The sequence below is a fragment of the Falco peregrinus genome, chromosome 7 (assembly GCF_023634155.1).
Source record: "Falco peregrinus isolate bFalPer1 chromosome 7, bFalPer1.pri, whole genome shotgun sequence".
Lineage (NCBI taxonomy): Eukaryota > Metazoa > Chordata > Aves > Falconiformes > Falconidae > Falco > Falco peregrinus.
In genome coordinates this window covers 45,030,060-45,052,076 of record NC_073727.1, presented here as the reverse complement: position 1 = coordinate 45,052,076, position 22,017 = coordinate 45,030,060, and positions in this window count along the sequence as shown.

The window sequence follows — 22,017 nt, the reverse complement described above, 5'->3', positions numbered from 1 at the left end:
TTGTTACTCCAAATTACACCCAAACCCTGCAGAATGCATCCTCCACTGCTTCAATGGACAACTTGTGAACTGAACCTACCCTAATTCCCATGACTGCCAGTTCCTTTTGTTACCTACTACACTAACACATTTCTTGCAAGGAATCTGTGAAGCCTGGGCCACACCTGGGATTTTAACTATTTGGCAGGTGTGATCACAGATTTATGTTTTTATTATTTTGGGATATTGTGGTATTTTGAATAGGTGTACTGAGGAAAGAGTGGATGATAATACACATATATATCAGATCTCATAATTATTCAGAAGTAGCCAAAATTCAATCTCTGATCTAATCCGCTGTTAAGCACATTCATTATATTTCTTTCTATTCAGTAACTAAGCTTCCCAAACGCCTGAAGAAAAGTGGTACTATGGCAAGAACAAATTAATTCAAAACATTTGTAAGTTCTGATCCTTTTTTCATCAGAGGACTTGTATTTAACCTGCTTATGTTTTAAGTGGTGTTTCTTCACCATTTGACCAGTTACAACAGTTGGAAAAACAAGTGAATGGAATACAAGCATATTTTTTGTTTGTGTCTCTGATAGACCACAGCCACATTCCCATATTTGATTGAATTTTTTCTAGGAAAATCTGTCCTAGTGCCAGAGATAAGTGTTACCATTTCAAACTTTCTCCATGAAGATACTAAAAGCATCTATTCAATGTTTTTGAGAAAAGACTTAGAAGAGGCTGCTTCTGGGGTTTTCTCTTTCTCTCCCTTTACAAATGTCTGCTCTCTAGCCACACCAACATCACTAGAGAGCTGGCATGTGTCCCAGGAGCTATTCATCCTGTGCTGGAGGAGTAAACAGAAGACTGCAATGGGTGCAGACCTGCCCCTCCCTGCTGAGTCGCATCCCAGCACAATCACTGCTTTCTTAGGATTCCCTGGAATTTAAACACTTCTTTTCTGGTCTGCCCCATCACTTCCCAAAGCAGAAAGGATAAACTTCACTTTTAAAAGAGCAGAGGCAAAATGAGACCACTTCCACCCTGCTCTGCGACGATGGAGAAGCCATCAAAGTAGTGCTAGTGCGGAAACCATGAGACTTCAACATAGTAGTAGTACTAATAATTTGGAATCATTTGATGTGTACATTTAGACACAGAATTCTGTCAGAGTACACTATCTGTCACTGATCTCTACAACATTCATTTCTATCATCAGTCATTCAAATCCAAGTGGTGTTTATTCTGCCTTTCAAAATAGTCTTGTTTATTGCAAGGGTATGAGAAAACACAATATTGCATTTCTACCTGTTTCTCCAGTCTACAGCCTACTTTCTTGTGATTTGGTAATTTCCATCTGTACATTACAAAGGAAGACAAATATCAGAACTGAAGTAAGGAGACAAATATTGAAAAAAAATGTTTCTTTGAAATTTAACTAAAAAAACATAATTAAGCCAAATATATTGATGTGAAAACCGTTCCTGGGACTTTTCTTCTTCTCTCTCCTTTTTCTTCTTCTATTTTGCTATTAATACAGGAGAAAACAACAGGAAGAACTTCTATTAGTTTTGGTTTCCGAAAGTGAGAAATGTTAATCTAAAACATTAAGAAAGTGAAATACGTATTTTTATTAAAACAATCTTGAATGAAAATTCCAATAAACTCTAATCATGTCCATAATTTCTGTTGTGTAGCTGGACCTCTTGAAATGTAGAATAGACAAGAAGCGTGCTTAAGAATGTATTGTGAGCCTATGATAAGAACTTCCATCTACTGATACTGAACATTCACCCCTTCATACACTTTCTACTTAACCATAGTTATCACATGAATCAGCTGGAGAGGTGATCAGGTGACCAAGTCATTGAGGAGCCGATGAGGGAAGTTGCTCTGCTGGATATGTTACTCATAAGACCAAGAAGAATAAGTCAGAGATGTGAAGGGCAGGGCAGCCTTAGCTGCAGCAACCATGAACAGGAGGACTTCAGGATCCTGAGAGAAGGCATCTCCAGTAGTCTATACTACAACCCATGCTGTTTAAAAACTTTATTAATGACCTGGATGGTGGGACAGAGTGCACCTTTAGCAAGTCTGCAGATGTTATGAAAAAGGGGCAGCATCTGTATTGGGTTTGTGGCAAGATTTTGGTAGCAGAGGGGGCTACAAGGGTGGCTTATGTGAGAACCTGCAAGAAGCTTCCCCTATGTCTAATGGAGCCAATTCCAGATGACTTCAAGACAGACCCATCATTGGCCAAGGCCGAGCCTGTCAGTGACAGTGGTAGCACCTCTGGGATAAAATATTAAAGAAAGGGGGAGAAAAAAATCTGTGCAACAAACTGTGGTGGAAGAAAGGAGTGAGAATATGTGAGAACAACAACTCTGCAGACACCAAAGTCAATGAAGAAGGAGGGTGAGAAGGTGCTTCAAGAGCCAGAGCAGAGTTTCCCCTGCAGCCTGTGGTGAAGACCACGGTGAGGCAGGCTGTGCCCCTGCAGGCTATGGAGGTCCATGGTGGAGCAGTTATCCACCTGCGGCCCATGGAGAACCCCACGCCAGAGCAGGTGGATGCCTGAAGGAGGCTGTGACCCTGTGGCAAGCCCACACTGGAGCAGGCTCCTGGCAGGACCTGTGGATGCATGGAGAGAGGAGCCCAGGCTGGAGCAGGTTTGCTGGCAGGACTTGTGACCCCATGGGGGACCCACACTGGAGCAAACTGCTACTGAAGGGCTGCACCCTGTGGAAGAGACCAGTATGGAGCAGTTTATGAGGAACTGCAGCCCTTGGAAAATTCACATTGCAGAAGTTCAGGGAGAACTGTCTCCCATGGACAGACCTCACACTAGGGCAGGGGGAAAGTGGGAGGAGGAAGGAGTGGCAGAGACAGCATGTGATGAATTGATGGCAACCCCCATTTCCCTATGTCCCTGTGCCACTCAGGGGAGGAGGTAAAGAAATTGGGAGTGAAGTTGAGCCCAGGAAGAAGGGAGGGGTAGAGAGAAGGTGGTTTTAAGTTTTGGGTTTAGTTCTCACTGTCCTGCTCTGATTTAAATGGTAATAAATTAATTTCCCCAAGTCGAGACTGTTTTGCCTGTGATAGCAGTTGCTGAGGGATCTCCCTGTCCTTATCTTGACCCATGAGTTTTTCGTTCTATTTTCTCTCCCCTGTCAAGTTGCGGAGGGGAGTGATAGAGTGGCTTTGGTGGGAACCTGGCATTCAGTCAAGGTTAAAACACCATAGTTAGATACATAAGAATGTTGTGCTGCCGTTTAGAGGGACCTCAACAGGCTGAAGAAATGAGCTGGCAAGACCTCATGAAGTTCACAAGGGGAAATTCAAAGCCCTGCTCATAGAGGGGAATAACACTAAGAACCAGTATATGCTGGAGGCTAACTGAATGGTAAGCAGCTGTACTGAGAGAATCAAGCGGTGCTGCTGAAAAACAAGGTGATCATGACTCAGCAATGCACCCTTGCAGCAAAGGAGGTCAACAGCCTCCTGGGCTGCAGTAGAAGTTTTGCCAGCAGGTCAAGGAGTTGATCATTCCTCTTCATGCAGCCTTGGTAAAGCCACACTTGGAGTGCTGGGTTCAGTGCTGGACTTCCCAGTATGGGAGGCACAGACATAATGGAGAGAATCCACTGAAGGGCCACAAAGATGATGAAGAGACAAGAGCATCTCTCCTGTGAGAAATGGCTGAGAGAGCTGGGACTGTTCGGCCTGGAGAAGGCTCAAGGGGTATTTTGTCAGTGTGCATAAATACCTGAAGGAATGGTCTAAAGAGGATGGAGCCAGCCTCTTTCCAGCGGTGCCCAGTGACAGAACCAGAGGCAATGGTCTCTGAAATACAGGAAATTCTGTATAAATGTGTGGAAAAAAAAAATTGTACCATGATGATGGTCAAACAGTGGTACAGGTTGCCCAGACAGGTTGTAGAGTCTCTGTCCTTAAGAGATATTCAGACCCTGATTGGACACAACCCTGAGCAACCTGGTGTAGGTGACCCTGCTTGAGCAGGGAGCTGGACTGGACAATCTCCAGAGGTCCCTTCCCACCTCAACCAGTCTGTGATTCTTTGTAAAAGAAGACACTTAATAAGCCTAGCCCATTAGCAAGAAAATTATTATGGAAACAATTATGATGTCTGGTGACTTAAGTATTTACTTTAATGAGACAAAAGCAATGTTTGTCAATATGCATCAAATTGTCAGAGGAAAGATGAGAGATTAGCACGTAGAAGACACAAGGCTCAATTAATAGCTAAAATCCCTGGTTGCAGCCAAGCTGTAATACCCTAGAGGGCAAATTCAGACATAAATATAAGAAGCACATAACCGCAAAACCATACCCAGTGTTTAACGCTTCAGTAGGGCAGAATCCAAGTCTACCAGGCTGTTCAGAGACTGGGAGAAAGGAAAAAGGAGAATTACCTGATCTCATCTACAGAGTAGCTTAAGAAGCCATTTATACATATAATCAGCCTGAATATGAAAGGCTAAGCTTTTTTTCATTAGCTATTATTTGAAAACCTATTTTATAGAAGATATAAACCATTATGTCTGACATCTCATGTGCCTAAAATCTGGTTTTAAACAGTGTGCTTCTGCTTCATATATGCGTCTTATTAAGTCTCTCTCTCATGCGGTTGCCTCTGGCATATGACGGTGACTTTTTGGCATTTTCTTCCAGCAAAAGAAACACCACCACACAGCGGGACCTGGAGTTCAAAAAAAAGATCCATTAAGAGACATTCTTTGCAGCAACAGCTGGTAACATTATCCCTCCTTCCTCATGTATGGTGATTCTGCAAAGACCCTTTCTTGAGGCATCTAATACAGTGAGGTATTGAACACCAGTGATTATCTGACAGCAATCAAGGCTCAGTAGAAACTCAGCTCCACAGTCAGCAAACCCACCATGTTCTTCACTTTAGAAACCCAGATCTTCTAACCTGTTCCTTATCTGAAGAACTACCACTTGCTGATGGCAGTAGCTGATGTGCCTGTGTGGGCTGAGGAAACTTCTTCCTGCCAAGAAGTTAATAGTGGGTGGAAGACAAAAGTAAAAACAAGCTACAGCTATTCATAATTCTCAACACAGGAATTTCAAAAATAGGATTCTATATTTGCCAGCTTGGTCTTTTACATATGAATATTATTTTTTTTTTTAGAAAAGTAATGTACTTGCTTTAATAGTTTAATCTTTGTCTGAGACATTGAAATCTTCCATCTTCCTCTCTCCTACCTACTGTCGTTACTCAAATAGCCATTACCACTGGCCATGTGCTAGTCCAGGAGTAGCATTTCCATTGTGTGTGCTGTATCACAAATATACCTGTTACTTACCCCATTTTCTTCTCGGTTTGATAAATTGTCATTTAATTACATGGGAATTCAAACAAAACACAGGCTGGAGCTGACTTTTGTGCATCCTTGCTTTGGTGTCCTGCCTCTGAAGAACAAACAGGTATGAAGAGCAGTTAAAATGATTTCTTTTACTGAGGGTGGTAGGTTGGAATAACTACATTACCAAGATGATGACTGACTGGTACAGCAGCATTTAGCTTTTATGTAGCAGTTTTCCCCAGAAGATCTGAAGCCATTTGAAATGACTGATTTCCTTTTACAGAGACTAAACTGAAACATGTAGAAAGACAACAGCTTGCTTAAGGATACTTTAAGGCTGGGATAAGGGAGGGATAAGGATCCAGCTATTAAGCATCCCAGACTGCTGCTGTCTCCACAAATACACTTTTTTTTAAGTTCCGAGGTACAAATGCAATGAAACAACTCCAGCAGGATAAGTAACAGAACTATTCCATACTAGACTCACCTTAATCTTGGTAAAAAGTATGTTTTAGCATCTCCTCAGTGAATATGTACCTGTTCTGATTAACAAGTCATATGTATTCTTACAAAATATTCTGTCTTTCTATGTCTGGAATAGATTTTTTTCAACAGAATAGAACTGATTAAGGCCTACACATGTACAACATAAGCAATGCACAGTAAATTATTTTAAAGCTGAATGCTATTATAATGGATTGATTTCATGCAGAATGACTGAATGTATAAAAATGGTGAAATTTAGAGAGCAGGATTTAATTTTTATATTACAGAGTGGACTGGAGTCACAGGGCCAAATAAAAAAGAGCACTCTTTTCTGGACGCTAAGGTGGGATTTGAGGAGAGACACAGGGTGATTTGCAAACCACCAGTTACACACAGTAGAAGCTGACTGAGAAAAAGAAAAAAACCTGAGAAGTTCAAAGTTACCTGTAATTTCAGCAACATGGAGATCAGAAACAAATGCCAAGGGGTGAAGGTCTTGGGGGAGGATTCCTAGGACAGAAATGGGCATAAAGCCAGTGAAAGGAGCTGTGCATAGTGTGGACAAACAGGTGTCAAGTAACACAGTTGAGAACAAATGTGTGAAGCTTGACTTGGAGGGGTTTTGTACAACTCCTGTTGCCTTTCCACCAACTACAGTGGCATCTGGCTCAGACCTAAGGGCAGCACGCTATTGATGGACATGTTTTAGAGAACCTCAGAAACTGAAAAGTAGCCTGGGTTTGATGAATTCTTGTACCATAAAGAAAGAAAAGTGCAGAGGATGCATACTTAGCAAAGCTGAAGTGGAATATATAGCAAGTGTATATTTGTGACAGAATTTGTGTAGATGGTGGCAGCTTCTTGGCTCATTGGAGTTGGAGCCTTAAAGTCAAGAGGGAACAGAGCAAATGAGACAAAGTGTATTTGAATTACTTTAACATAAATGGAAGATTAAAAGGAAGAATAATTAAACAAATGAGAAAAAGCATCATTTTAATTTAACTAATTCTTTACATGAAACAGGAGATAAAACAAATATCAGTTATTCATAGGGAGCCATAACCATCGACTTAGATTTTTTTTTCCAAAACTATTAATGAATATGGCTTTTACACATTTAAAATCTTTATTTAATGAAAATGAACCATGTGATGCATTAAAGAGTGATTATTTAAAAATAGCAGCACATTATGATGCAGAAAAAAGGCGGAATCTTAATAGATGCTTTCATTTATATTTTATGTGCAAAAATCCCAGCATAAAAAATTGTAAGAACCTGACTTTAACTAAACCGAAGTTATTCAAAGTAATGATGCTTTCTCATTTTAAAAAATCTTACTCTTTTCTACTAAGAAATTGTTATCTACAGGTGAGAGCATGAGACTGCAAATTAAAACACATGGCTGCTCTCTCACTTTATCACAGATTCACTCTTTGGCATAGGGAGAGATTTCATGGGAACTTCTTAGCTTCTGTCGACTATTAGCAGAACCATGTGAGTTGATCTCCTGTGAAAAAACAAACTTCTAATCTGGTATTTGTGTAATCACAGAGCTTCTGCTTCCACTGTGACTTAGAGATGGACACAAACCCAGAGCTTTACAGTTCAAACTTTTGCAGCACCCTACAGGGAGATATTCAGAGAACAGCCAGGTGAGTTGAAGCATGGCCATGTCTGCCTCTTGCCTTAGCAAGGGCCGTAAGAAAAAAAAAAAAACCAAACAAACACACACAAAAACCAGAGCATGAAGAAGGTTAGCCTGTAACTTCTTCAACCAGATCTGACAGCATTACTCAAACTCTTTTCACTCTTAAGGTCATATCCCAGAGAAAGCTGCTCTACCCCATGAAAAATTTCCTATTCTGATCCCAAATTAAATAGTAATTGTATCAGAAGGTCAGTAAATCATCCCCCTCCACTGGTTTCTCTTATCTCTAATGCAATTATTTGTTCTATATTTTTTAATATAATAAATATGTTGGTAATTAAGCATCCATGAAATATGTGTACAAAGAAGGTTCACTATACTGTGCCTGCTCATGCATTTGGACAGATGTCCTGGTAATGCAGGGATTATGTTCTTTGTATGGCACATTTTAAATTACTGTATGGACACTTACAGGGTTTAGAACAGAATTGCATAAAAGCAGTAAACTGCATGACTAGTTTATTATTACATGATAATGATTTTCCTAAATTAACTAATACTCATGCAAAATACTTCCTCCCTATTTTGTGTGAAGCATGTTTAAATGAAGAGATAAGCTTAAAGTATAGCATGCAATTGTGGTCAGGCATATACCCTGCAAACAGAAAAGTGACAAGTGACTTCCCCACACACGCTATATGTAACACAACAGACACAAGCTTTTTTATTTGTTGGTGCTCATGACAAAGAAGCAGAACTGAACCTATTTCCTGTGCACTCACTGGGCTGCATTATCTATGGATCACATTTAAAGTGGAACTAATAACTTTAAAGTAACTGTCATAACCGTGTGCATGTCAAATTCAGTGACATGCACCCAAGGATGTGATTTGCAGGAAGCATCAAAGTTACCAATAGTTCATGGTTCAAAAATAGCTGGTTTTAGACCTTCAACGGCTAAAAAGCCTCACGTCACCTAGTGAAAAGAAACCAAATAAGAAAGCAGCTGCATATAGGAGTAACATTTATGCTTGACTAGAGGCAGTGAGGACGTAATAAAACTGCTTAGCTGATGAGAGACCCTACAGGAGTTTTTCACAAAAACAGGAAAACAGCATTAAACTGACATTTACTCAGCAAGCCACCAACCAGAAGTGCTTGGGGGACCCCCTACACTGAAATAAAATGCCAGAGCTGTATAATGATTAGACTTTGATGGATCCCACTGACGTCCCAAAGGCTGTTCTGTTTCTATTTTTTATTTCTTTCATCTGATGTTCATCCATAATTTGACAAACTATTTTAAGTGTCTATTTTCCTTGTGATTTATATATTCCAGGCTCACCAAATTAATTCAGTGCTTCACCCAATCACCAACTACATTTATCTCTTGTTTAACCATTAAAGTGACACCATAATCTGAAACCTGGCCTGTTTAGAAGTAGTGACAAAATCTGACCAGTTTAAAAGTAGTGACAAACAATATCCCTGCAGCCAAGATTCCCCCAATCTGTGTGTGCCTGAAGTCATGTTCTACCACTGTTTTCTTCTACTCTCTGCATTAAGCTCCAATGACTGAAAAACTTTTTTAAAAAGTAGCTGTGAAAAGTGTGAGTAGAATTCTTTGAAATGGTTTTCTAGGCACGAAGAGACAGGCGGTTAGCTGGCTGGTATAATCAGCGAATGTCCCCATCAGTCAGGGAAGCTCACCCTGAGTTGCTGTCCAGATAAAGCTACAGCACCTTACTGACACTCACCCATGCCAAAAGTCTTGTGCCTCCCACCTCCAGGGAAGCACAAGTAGAATTTTCTGCAGGACTTGATAAAATTTTTTGTATTTGACTTCCGAGCTCCCCTGCTGCCTCACATTTCTCTGGATGGTGCACTGGTAGGTAGTTATTTAGTTGGAAGAGTACTTTTATTAAATTCCTAATTAATTTGTTGTTTAAGAGCAGTATAGGCAAGTCAACAACAGTATAGGCAAGTCAATTTATCTTTTATATACGTTGAATAGAGACAGGTTAAACCTAGGAAATTGTTGGTGACCTACTTAACATTTACAAAGGTCTTGTGTTTCAGTCTGCTGCTCCCTCACTGCCCCCACTTAGGGCACCTCCAGAACTAATGGTTTCAAACAAAATATCATCCAGTCCTACTTAAATCATAGGCAAGGCATAAACGTGAAAACTCTGGCTGCACCATTGCTACCTCAGGAAAAAGATGTCCTCTCAGACAACCAAGGCCTAGCACACTACAAATTACTGCTATGAGAAGTTTGAAGGGGGCTCAGGAATTAATCTCAGTGAATATTCCTCAAAAGCAAAGGCAGACAACAAGCATATATACCACATGTAAATGATCTCTGATTCAATACTCACCATCACGATCATAAAGGTCTTTCTTTAATGAGATAGGAGACTGGGGGAGAAAAGCTTTTATGCAGTGAATATTTTTGCTGTATTGAAAGATGTGACCAGCTGAAAAGAATAAAACATCTGGAAGATGCCTTTATGAAGAAAGATTTTCAAGTATTTAGACCAGTGGTTCAAAAAAGAAAGGAATAAATTGTTTGGGTTTTTTTTATTTGCTCTGAGTAGCGTAAATAATGTGTTTAAATTGTAGTGGGAGAGATTCAGCTTTCTAATAAAATAAATAGTCTATGGGAACTGCAGCATCTCCACCATTTAAAGGATTATGACAACAAACGTCTATCAGGAAAAATTTAAGTGCAGGTGGGTCTGCTTTGGTAACATGAAAATAAACCAGGTGAATATCTGTCTGTTATTTTTTTAATTCCATACTGCAAAAAGCCATTGTCAAGAAACTACTGAATACACAGAAACAAAATTAGTTTATGGGAAATCCTAATTTAACACAGAGGTATAATAAGTGAGTTACACAGTTTTTTCTGCATTAAAGAGCAGATTGAATTAATGAGTAGGTTTCATCCATCTGCATGTGCACTTGGGGTGAAATCCAGGTGTTCAGACACAGTAATTTAGTGCCTATTCAGTTACTTCATGATACCCTACTTGCTGCCTAGATGCCGCTACAGAACAGCACATCTCTCCCAGGGATCTGCCAGCCCCATGCACATCTGGGACACTGACAGTGTCTTAGAGGGAATTCCCTACAGGGAATAAGCTGAAAGCCAGCACAGCCCCATGTAGTTACACCCAGAGAGGCAGTTATTTGGCACTGCCTGGCACATCCTCCCATCCCTCCAGCCACTGCATGAGAAGGACATGGGTCTCCTCAGAGCCCTGGGTGAGATACCCTGGAGCCTCACAGGTGGTGCTAAAATGTTGCCTAACAGCTCTTGCTATACGTATCACATATTTTGAAATCAGGCTTTTGCAACCTCCTCTGAAGCCATGCAATAAATTACACTTTAAACAATGATCAGCTATGTTTTAAAACAATTTGGATATGCTTTTCCCAGCTTCTGTGCCACTACCATATTAGCTTTTTAGTGGCTTTGATTTCCTTTCTCTTAGACTTTTGTTTGCACAGCAGAGCATTAGGAAATACTTGGTTAAAAAACAGGTTTAAAAACTATAAAACCAGTGGTAAATTATTAAAACTTAATAGGGATATGCCAAAGCAAACATGCAATGTGAAGAAAATAAGAAAAAATACCTTCAACTGTAATTTCTGTAGGAAACCTTATACTTTATGAGCTGCTATACCTATCAGTATTTGGAAACCTATTCTGTCTGCTAGTCAGGGGAGAGATGAGGAAAGATGGGAGGGACATACTTTGAGACAAATACATGAAAACTTTCTTTACTTTTTGTTATAATAACATTTGAACTTACAGGTCACTACCTACTAAGGTTACCAGAGATTTAACCCATCAACATTAAATATTAATGTTTTATCTTTCTCTTGCATTTTAAATCAAAATTTAAAAATCTGTTTGTTCCCAGAAGCTAGCCATGAAGACTAGAAACCATTTTAAAAAAATCCCCACAACTATTTCTATTAATTAACAAGAAAAGCTTCAACATAATAGCTTTTGGATTCCTGTAACCTCCAGAATAAGAGCAGACATAACTCTCACTGAGCTCTCACTGGCTTCTTTTGAACTGTTATTATGATACTACTGATTAACAACAAGACAAACAAAACTATGTCAGTGGTTTTCTTTTCTTAACTATCTGATCCTGGCTGACAAAAAAAGTGAAACAAAAAATTTATTAGATTGTCCATAAGAGAACAAATATGAAGGTCTGTATCCATTCATATTTTCAATTTTTTATCAGTCAGAAGAAAAAACTTCTACGTCGTATGTGATAGTCTGAAAATACTAAGTCAAAAATGAAATTGCAGTTCCTAGATTTGATTTTTTAATCTCCTTTTTCAAATGTTTCCCAGTATTTTCTGAAAGTCTGCTGTAGACTTCAGGAATTTAAAGTCTAACAAGGAGATGATCCTGTGATTTCATAATCAAGATTATTCCTCTGCTATCACAGAGATCTATTGGATATCTGGAAGTTGAAAATAAAATGAAATCTCCTTTGATGGAGATCTGCGCCATGATCTACTCCTATTTCTTACTCAAAGCAGGTCCAGTGAAAGCAGGTTTAATCCAACATGTCTGCATAAAGGGCAGCTATCTGAAAATGTTCAAGCTTTGCAGTCATTCTACAAAAATATACCTCTTTAAAATAAAGTGTTCATGAATAGCAAAGCAAGAACATATTTCAACCAGAAAGTAAAAAGTGATTTATCTTCTTCAAGAGATTAATTTCATGATGGAATGATCTAATGTACTTTAGAAGGAACATGAAGGCAACAAGCACAGGAAATAATAATTGAAGATTAAAGCTTTTGTTACCTTGGGCGGGTTAGAATGCACTTGTGCAGGTTCCAGTAATATAATTATAATTACACTGCATAAAGGTGTGAGAGCTGAAGTGCCATTATATAGTACTTGTTTGAGATGATAGGTAATAGGCAGTTTGCCTGTTTTAGTATTCTGTTTGAAGATTAAAGCTTGGATAATAAGAAGTAACTCTTGTTTTCTTCCTATCATAGACTGGTAAAACATAATAAAGCTTTAATAACCAGAGAAATGTTCAGAAACCATGGTGATGAGCATGGTACAAAGAGATTAATAAACTAGACAATTTGGTAAATTTCAGTTTCCAAACCTCAGCAAAACTGTAGGCATGAAGAGGCAAAACAAAATTCTCCAAGGAAAGTTCATGTTATCACAACATACTTGCTAGTTTGTGAATAACTTCAAGGTACTGTTAAAGAAGCCATGCATCAGTTAGAGAACTGAATTTACACATCAGTAGAGTGTTATAGACTTGCATTACATTTTGGAGTTAATGATGACTTCTGCAATAGAAGGAAAGATGCTCATGTGGGTTTGTCTGGCCTTTTTTGCTAGATCTCATTTCTTAGCAGTGATTGTAGGCAATGCTCAGATTTGGGGTATGCATATTCTGATCTAGTAGTCTGTAGTAATCCAGGAAGTGTTACCAGGAAGGTAATAATGGTTTTACATCAACCACGGAAAGAAAAGATTCTTTCAATTGAGAACTGTATTTCAAAGGTGAAACATTTTTTGCTTCAAATATTTTGACTGCTCCATATATTTTGTTCTGAGGAAGTTGACAGAAAGAAAAACATTTGGTTTACTAATTGAAGGATACATGTGCAGCTCCCTAAAGCTGTATTTCTGTTTCTCCAAACCCCACAATAGGTTATTACTCCTTAGAGAGAATTAAAAAAAAAAGCATGGCCCTCAGTTCGAAAGTCCTTTGAACAAATCAATTCTACGAAGGCTCTGTAGTCTGGAGGAAGTGCTTCTTGAGTCGTGCAGGAGTAGTTTATAAACACCCTGGAATTCAGCACAGACTGAAGACCCATTGATGTAACAGGGCAAGTTCAAGGTCCTGCACCTGGAAAGGAGGAGCTCCCAGCAGTGGTGCTGGCTGGGCTTGACTGCAGGGAGCAGCTTTTCTGAAAAGGTTCTGGGGGTGTTGGCAGACAGGGAATGAGTATGAGCCAGCAATGTCCTCTGGCAGCAAAGAGGGCCAACCACATCCTGGACTGTGTGACTAGAAAAACAGCCAGTAATAATCAGCAAAGTAATAATCACCTTTTACTCATCACTCCTCAGACTGCTTCTACAGTATTGTGTTCCATTTGGGGCTCCCCAATACAGGAAAGGCATCAATAAACTAGAGTCAGTTTAGTGGAGGGCCACCAAAACAGTCAGGGGCAGGAGCCCTCACCCTGTGAAGAGAAACTGAGAAACCAGGGCTGGTTCAGCCTGGTGCAGTGATGGCTTTTGGGCTACCTATCAGCAGCTCCCCGGCACCTCTGAGAAGATCAGGAAGAAGATGGAGCCAGGCTCTTCACAGCAGGGCACTCCAGGAGGATGAGATGTAATGGGCAGAGATAAGCCTGAGCAACCTAGTTTGAGCACACAGTTGACCCTGCCTTGAGTAGGAGGTTGGACTAGACATGCATGCCTCAATGTCCCTTCCAGCCTGATTTGTGTTGTGATTCTATATGTTCCCAGAAAAACCGCCTAAGAGTAGAAAGGATCACAGCTAACATGAGTTAACAACATTTTGCTGGTGCCAAAACAGCGAAATCATCCTGGGATGAATAAAGAGGAGCAGGCTTGCAAGATTCTTGCAGAAAAGAGAGTAGCCTTCCCTTTGCTTCAGTCATGAGAAGGAATAGCCTTAAAGTGTAGTAATAGATTCAACTACCATGTGTTCCTCCTTTCAAATTATATTGCTTAGCTACTCCCTATTCTGGAGTACATAAAAAGCCTCATTATCATAGTTTTCTGTCTCTTTCTTTGTGCTTTCTTTCTGGTATTTTATGTCCTTGCTTGTTCCTCCAGACATTTGAGCTAATAACAATAATACAATCTTTTATTTGACTGTAAAACATCGGAAGTGTGATAAAAGGTGGGTAAAGAAAAAAGGGGAGTCCGAAAAAAATTCAAGCTTTATTTTAATTCACAAGGACAGTTGTAGTGCTGTTGTACCTTGGTACTGACAGAATATGCTTTAAATAATTTCAAAAATGTCTATAAAAATAGTTACAACAACATAGACACTTCTGTTATATTTATCATAATATCAAAAAATGAGAAGGAATAAAATTAGCTGTGGGTCATCAGAAAGAACTGTTTTCTTGTAAATTCAAGCATAAGTATTGCAGCTCCTAAATTTAGGATTACAGTCACTGAATAAAGTCATGCACTTCAACAGGTTTAATCTCAGAAATGCTGATTTTATCACTTATGTCTGTTAAGTCAATCTTTACTGGATTCCACAAAAGCAGAGACATTTAATAGGTCCTTTTATGATTCTAATTGAATTTCAAGATTGTTCTCAGACCAGATTTGTATTTCTAGATAACAGAAGAGCTAGCTAGAATGCCTGTAGAGAAAAACCCACTCTTGATAAATGGGCACTCTATGGAAACAAGGGAGATTTGTACTTACTATTTAATCTTACTTATCCTTTACTTCACATAAAAACACTGTGGACACCACTCTTAGACATACTTTTGTGTTCTTGACAAAATTGTTAAAGTTTGTCAGCTGCTTTGCAACCTTTATTTAAAACTACAGGGTGAGTGAAGATTAAAAGTATAATTGACCAATGTCTTTTTTCATTCATTTGAAAGAAAAAGGGCAAGAGTTAAGTGCTTTTTCAGTAACACAGTTTTCTTGAAGACATGCTAGGAAGTATCTCTTCCTGGAAGAGAGGAGGAAGAGACCTCTATGAAATCAAGAAACATTATTTCCTATAGCCTTGATGAGTAACAATGGGGAACAGTGTGGGTAATCCTATGAATTTCTGATTTTTCTAAAGTTAGACTCTATAAAGTTTCAGGTCTGAATTCAGCAAAAATACTCAATTGAACCTTGGACATCTAATACAGTATGCAGAGCTAATGCAATCTAATTTGTGTACAGCCTTACAGGAAAAAAAAAAAAAGTCAAAAAAATCTGGAAATACTTATACAGTTGCAGATGAAACTGGGACCAAGAACGACAAATTATGTGTGCATTTCGTAAGGTGGAAAGGGCAGAAAAAAAAATAATTCAACAATTACTCTTTTAACCTAACACTGTAACATCTCTTAAAAACCATTTTCTACATAGAGTCTGTATTCTGCAAAGATCAATGCATATTTTTATACACATTGTATATAGGTACACTATATAATTCCAATAACATTTTTCAGAAGAACAATCATGATTTTTCATGGAAAGACATACTATATCAAGAGAGAAAAATTGATGGACCTTTCCAAGGTACCCATATTTCAGTCCTTATAGATACAATGGCCACAAGACACAAATTCCTTGTCCTTCATGATGAAAAAAAAAAAAATTATAAATGCTATTCTGGAAGAATGGTAACCTTTCAGGCAAGCCTCAAGTTAAACCCTCAGCTGCTACTCAGGTTTCATTCAGTCTTTATTTAGACAAGGCTGTGACACCTGCATGTGTAAAACAAGGAAAAAAAACCCCAGATCTTTGCACACCCCAAGTGACCCTATCCTCTTGTGCATCAGGATTGCCCAGAATAGGAATAGGGACTAGGTGGAACCAGATCCATTTCTTTCAGACAGCCCTTACCTGAGTGCTAAAGGGAAATTAGAAACCTATGCCCTGCGGAGCTATTTTGTTCTTCCATCTAGGTCTGCCAATTCTTACCACACTGCCTGTATCAGAAAGGGGATGTGACTTTGTTCAGGACTGGGGAAAACTTCTCCCAGTCCCTCTCTGACTCCTTTGAATTTTCCAAGCTTTACCAGTCAGTACTATTGCAACCATTCCCCTGGAAGCCAGACTGCTTGCTTTCCTAAAGAAAATCTGAGGGCCGAGCTGGCAGGCAGAGGAAAGGTATCTCTGAAGTCCCAGCAAGGTGTGCTGCTGACTGACAAGCCAAGGCTGGAGAAAGAAGCCTCCGTGCCACCTCTGAGACCCCGGAGGAAAGATGCTTTCTCCCACAGAGAGGCAGATGTCATGCTGCAGAGGAAACTCTCCCACCTCAGGGAGAGTCTCTGTTGTTCCTCTGTAGCTTCAGCTAGATAGTTAAGCAACAGTTAATCATCGTCTGACAAATGCTCATACAGGCAGCTTGATTTTCTGGGCATTTCTGACTTTAGATCTGTACATAAAATGCCATTGTTTGCATATTTGATGATGTCAACATGAAGAAAGCAAAGATCCTTACCAAGTTTATGTACCTATACTACTATAGATAAATCTCTTTTTTTACTGTAGATAAAAACTCTTTTAAAAGGTTGGGGTTTTGTTCCTTAACACTGGGCTTTTCTTAAGTTTCTGCTTTATATTTTGCCAGGCAGATCATACTGTATACATTTTAAAAAGAGGATGAATGTCACCATGTATACCACGAACTGTTCATTATTTGAAAAATACAGGTTCTGATGTAAAAAAAAAGAAAAGCATACTGGTGCCTTACAATGTAAGTCCTAAATTCTCATTCACTTCTTCCCAGGGAATAAGAGAAAAATAGAATTTCTGATTTTTTTCAAATTGATCTAACTTGTGGTGAATGAAAACTGTGCAACTGCATCTGAATGTTTTCTTTAATTCTAATTTGTAATGAATCACTCTATGCTTCCTACATTGTCATCTGTCTCAACAACATTAAATTCCAATTTGTTGACATCTGGTCCGGTCCAAATCAAATCAAAGATGCTTGACATTGCAGGGCTGTATTCAACAAGCTTTCAGACAAACAGCAGAGGTTGGACAGAATTTTTCAAACACTGCAACAGAGCTCCTTCATCCTCAATATACACTAAAAAATAGTGTGAGAATCAAGTATCAGAAAAGAAAGAATCAAGAGTTAGAAAGGGGCATGTGGTTCTTTCTGATTTTAGCTAACTGTAAACTAGATTAATTCCAGAATTAATCTGGGGAAAAAAAAAAGAAATTACATTTTCTTACTTTGAACAAAAATTTGTTGATTCTAAATGTTTGGATGAGTATTCTTTATTATCCACAAATGCATCATTCTAGGTCCCTTTCAATACAGATACAAACAAGCTTTTCCTAAACTTCATTTCCCTCAACAAAAAAAGTATCTGCCTGAAATTTTGGCTTATGTAATGAATATAACTTTCTTCAGGAAATCTGAAGCAGAGTCAGTAAAGCAACTTGGAACAGGAGGTTTCGAAGTAGGAAATTATCTAATTTCTTGCAGATTGTCTTAGTTTCTACTTTCTTACTAAAAATCTAAAATAGATTGGCTGAGTAATTTTTAAGCCTGTAAGTCATTAAAATAACCAAAACATTTGCTAGAGTTAGTGGGCATGGAGAACTCTTTTCCACAATCAGAAGTTACTTTGTTCATTGTGTCTTGATTTAAGCTTTGTAAATTTTCAGAGCCCTTATGAAGTAGTATTTTAGTCTCCAGGAAGAAAAGATGAAAATAAAGGGAATGGAGCTGTATAATGACCAATATGAGGGTAGGAGTCAAGCATTCCTACATCATAACCCTGGCTCTGAAAACAGTTTGAAATGAGCAGTTGGCTAGTTACAAGTTCTTGCTTCTGATTCTTCACATGCGAAATGTAAATAGATTATAAGTTTGTGACAGTTAGTATGATTATACAGTGCTTTAAGACTCCTAAGTTAATATAAGCTCAGAATGTATCCATCAAAGAATGTAACAAGAAATATAATTGCACAGGCAAGCTCTCGGAAGTGCAGGATTTAGGTGGCATCAATGATTTAATTCCTTCCAGTACAGAGCTCCTGAGGAAAAATGTCTGTTGTGATTTCAGCAATGTAACCACTTCTCTTGATTCTGCAGCAAGTTTTAGGCTATCCATGTCCACTTCAACCACAGCACCACCCAGAATGGCTTCTGGTCACTTGCTGTTGTGTCTTGCAAAGGAATCAAGCACTGTAAGCTTTCCCCAGACAATTACAGAGGTTTAATAGGCAGCATCCAGGGGCTACAGTGAGAGATGTTTTCTCAGGTTGTCTTTATACAATATAAATTCACATGTAGCTTGAGCTTAGTTGTCATCTGCAAACTAGTGACTGCAGCACTTCACTCTGAAAGACCTTTTCAGTATGAGTTTACATTAGTCGACAATACACAAAAAAGTTTGTTTTGGTTTTTTTTTTGTTGAAGATTTCTATGCCAAATAATTAGTAAATGTAAAGATCTCCCTGAGATGAAACAGTGACAGTGAATACGTCAGCCTAGTGCTAAATACCATCAACAGAAAACCTTGTGTCCCCACAAAGGCCAACACTATTTAGCAGCATGCTGTAAATAGTATGAGCACATACTGTCTCCAGTCAGGTGTGGCTGGGCGATCGAAACTGAACCATCACTCCTTTCAGCAACGCATCTCTTGCACCATCAAAAACAATTCACAAGAGGATGTTAATGATTTTCCCCTGGCACCCCAAAACCCTTTGAGTATTTACTACACAGGAGGTGTACAGCACCCGCAGCAACACCAGTAAAGCTCGGGGTCAGGCTGGGGGGGGGAGGGGCGTGGCACAAGGGCAGGAACAAGATGATAGGTACCTACAACAGCAAGTCAGCAGCATTAGGCATAACATTGAGTTGGCACATAACCGTCTCTACAGAAAGGAAAAAAGGGATAGAAGAGGTGACCAAATCAAAAAGGTTTGGGAAGAAGAGTGGGGAAGAGCGCTGCTCCAGGGCCACTGCCGTTCAGAGGTGCTGCGCTCCAAAGCAGCGCAGCAGCCCTATGTACCCCAGGCCTATTAAAGTGCAGTTTCTAAAACTGAAATAAACAAATAAAAAGACATAACACAGACATACCTAGCAAGAAATGCTTCACATGAGGGCCCTGACAGCAGCAAGCTGTGTAAAGCGGTTTCACGGGCTCCGAGCAGCTGCAGGTGCCTGCTGGCAGGCCTGCGTCAGGAGCGCAGCCTCTCCTCAGCCTATTTTTCACTATAAAAAAAGTGTGGATATGATTCAGTGTCACACACCTCCCTACTCCCTCTCCCTACCTGTTGAAGAAAGAAGCTAATCCTGCACTCCCCCACCTTCCTCTCCACCTCCGGGTGTTTTGAAAGAACTGCCTGTCACATGTTAAACTAGACCCAACCTTACGGTGAATGACAGCACCTAATAAAATCCTGGGGCACCAGATCTTACTGCTGGCCATGAACCCCTGAGGCTACTGAGACCTCTGTGGTTTGCCTGTGGTGGAAGGGTGAGCGGTTTGGTCAAGCCACCAGCTGCTAGGTCATGGGTAAGGGAAGGGTGACCATTTCCTACAGGTGCCCCAGGCTCAATCCCGATACCGAAGGTGGCCTCCTATAGAAACGTCCCCATTGCCTTTGCTCCTCCAGTCACTGGAGGGAGTTACTGCCATGAGGGGTGAAGAGGAATGAAATAAGGCAGTCCTGAACATCTTTGTTTCCTCCCCAGCTTCCAGGCTTCTGTTTTAGGCAGCATGGACAATTAACCACTTCCCAGGCTGCTGTGCTCCCCAGAGCAGTGGGGAAAAGGACGGCTGGGAGCCCAGCAGCCAGCTGCAGCCTTCTGAGAAGAGTCAGCTCTGAGTCACCACACCATCACACCACATCATTATCACCACTTAGCACGTACCAGGACCAGCACCTTCCATGAATGGCTAATAAATGACTGTTACTTCTATTTTAGCCTTTCCCTTTTCTTTTTATTGGGTCTGATTTCTCATGCCAGCACCTCACAAGCATCTTGAAAAGCAACAAAGTGTCTTCTCCCAGGCTCTCAGCTGCACACATTAAAAGGAATTAAATTTCAGAGTAGCCTGAAATTCATCAGCGCTAGAGCCATATCCCAGCTGAGGATGTCTCTCTGGGCTGGCTTGCTCCAGAAGCAAGTCTACATGGTGGAGCACATGGAGGTGCAGTTCAGCACCTGCTCCCTCCCTGCCTGTCCTCCCACAGGGATATGGTGATGGAGGCTTGCCCTCTCGTCTTGCTGCACTGAGGCACTGTTGGGTGGACTTCTAGGACTATCTGCATTACTTGAATAACCACTCCTTTGAGAAAAGGCTGAAGAGCCAGGCAGGAGTATCCTGGAGTCTAAATCTGGTTTACATGTCACCAGCTGGACATGCTGCTCTAGAAAATTTTTTCACCTCATAAAGGCAGAAATGCTAGCTGTCAGCAGTACAATAGTTGCAAAAAATCCTCTGCAGGGGAACTCCAGTTCTTAATAACACACTGCTATTAAGGAACCATCTCATAAAAATCTTCCACAGATCTGATGACAACTCCTTGCTGATTTATTCAAAATGATAACACCTCAGCATATTTTTAAGAATACTACATGTGCTAACTTGCTTTTCTTTTCTGCTTGAAAAAGGTCTGTAACTTTCAATAATATTCTCAATATTTCAGCATCATCAATTGTACAATCTTTCTTTTTCTCTGGAAGAGCACCAAAAAGACAGAATCAACATAATTTATTATGATTTAGCCACAAATTTATTGTATGTTTAACACTATGATGGGCTCAATTTAACATGAGTATCATGGACCTAAATAGATGTCTGCTGGGTTTTAAACTTGACAAGGATAGCAAGAAACACAACATGACCTGGCATTTACATCTTCGCAATGCACGTGTTGGAGCTAGTTCACCTCTCACTCAATGGTGAAATACTTTTATGTTCACTGCAGTTATTCCAAAATAATGCTGGCAGAAATCACAAGAACAACAGGCCCAGGAATCCTTCTCGTATAACAGAAATTATCTGTACACGGTTTGGTCTGGATCCTCATATGCTGTGAATTGCACAGATGTTTTCATTTAAAACAGCTGAAACATCGATCCCACCAAAAATAAATTACAGGCTTCACCTGAAAGGTAAACTCCTGGGAAGCTTCAGCTGATATAGAATCTTTGTGCTGTTTTCACATGCAGAGTCTGTGTATCATCAGTCAAAATCTTTAGTTGCTGAATATTGGAGATTATACTCAGGCATAGCTAATGCAAGAGACCAGTAAGTAGAGCCATACTTTCAGCTCTCAGCCATCTCCTTCTCTTTGAAACTTGCAGCAGGGATTTCAGAAAAGGGGCAATTTCCACTTGCTTGGCATCACTCAGGACTGAAAGCCTTTTCTCCCTGCCTTCCCATCATGGTATACAACCCTTTTACCTCTCTGTTTCCTCCTTCCAAGAAAGGACAAAATCCTTTCTTTCAAAGTGTCTGGGGCAAAGCAGAACATTCCCTTGCACTCAGCTAGTTATCTGAGGTTGTGTATCATTCCAGTACTTTTCTTCCATGGCATTGTTAGGGATCTGCATTCTTCATGAGAGGTGAGTCAGATCTATACATATATGGTATTTTATTCTCCAGAATTGCTTTTTAAATTCCTACAATCCATCTATCTGGCAAGTAGGTATACTATCTCTTGGGAAGCTACAGAAATTACATACATTGCTTACAACATTAAGAATGTGCATAATGCACTTTCACTACTCTCTTAAACAGGATTCAGTCACTGGAAACAGGAATAAAAGTAGGTA